The 1,347-nt window shown below is 37.0% G+C and overlaps 1 pseudogene; it reads left to right on the top strand.

Annotated features, from left to right (window-relative positions):
• Nucleotides 1-520: 520 nt before the first annotated feature.
• On the top strand, nt 521-1,067 carry LOC123838454 (cytochrome b5-like; annotated as a pseudogene).
• Nucleotides 1,068-1,347: the final 280 nt, after the last annotated feature.

Here is a 1,347-nt window from a genome sequence, read left to right on the forward strand (position 1 = left end):
AATAAATATAGTGGAGAAAGACAAATTAAATGACACAAAGAGAAAATAATCAGGCAATTCCAGAATGTGAGACATTTTATAAAAAGTCATGAAAAGAAATGTGTGGATAATGTTCCAGATGAAAGGGATTAGAGGGATTATAAACATAAAACAAAATACAATGAGCCACATTGATTGGATCCTGATTTGGAAAACAAATATATAAAAGGCATTTTGGAGACACATGAAAAAATTAGACAATGAACCACCTATAAAATATATTAAGGAATTATTTCTAATTATTTTTATAATAGTATTATAGATATGAAGAAAATATCATTATCCATAGGAAATACATGCTGAAATATTGAAAGATGAAGTGTTCTAAGGTAAAAAAAAAAAAAAATACCTTTAAAAGATATACAAAGAGAGCGCTGGGCCGGGGCCCCGGTAATGTCCGGGCCCAGCTAGCTGAGATGCGTGCTCTGCTTCTCCCAGCTCAGCCGGTGTCTGCACGGCCTGAGGCTCGCCGCGTTCCTAAATGGCCAAGCAGTCAGACCAGACTGTCAAGTACTACACCCTGGAAGAGATCCAGAAGCACAACCACAGCAAGAGCACCAGGTTGATTCTGCACCACAAGGTGTACGATTTGACCAAGTTCTTGGAGGAGCATCCTGGTGGGGAAGAAGTGTTAGGAACAAACTGGAGGGGATGCTACTGAAAGTTTTGAGGATGTGGGACCCTCTACAGATGCTAGAGAATTGTCCAAAACGTACATAATTGGGGAACTTCATCCGCATGACAGAGCAAAGTTAACCAAGCCTTTGGAAACTCTCATTACTACTGTTGATTCTAATTCCATTTGGTGGACCAACTGGGTAATCCCAGCCATCTCAGCAGTGCTGGTGCTCTGATGTATCACCTCTATACAGCAGAAGATTAAACACATGCTCAGAAGTGGAGGGAAGAAAAGACCGCTTTGGACCAGGGAGAAAGAAGCCAGTGTTAACTGCTTCAACTGACAGAAACCTTCACCTGAAAAATAATTTTAATACACCTTTTTCCCTTTTCTCCTACTTTGAACCAAACCAAAAAGAACTCTTCTGTTCTTTCTACTCCCGAACTCTTTGAATTGTGCCTTTTGTTCATCAACTTTTTTTGATGTTCCGTCACTACATAATTTACTTATTGTAGGCATGATCTTTTAAAAAATATATCTGGCTTTTAAAATAAAAAAAAAGATACAAATATAAAAGCAAATATAAAAAATGTTTTTTATTTTAATTTTAATTTTTTTAAAATTCTGATAGAATTAACATACAGAGGTATGTTAGTTCCAGGTATACAATACAGTGATTCAACAATCCT

Source organism: Mirounga angustirostris, unplaced genomic scaffold, assembly GCF_029215605.1.
Source record: "Mirounga angustirostris isolate CCGP_5_RB_7025 unplaced genomic scaffold, mMirAng1.0.hap1 SCAF_3, whole genome shotgun sequence".
Lineage (NCBI taxonomy): Eukaryota > Metazoa > Chordata > Mammalia > Carnivora > Phocidae > Mirounga > Mirounga angustirostris.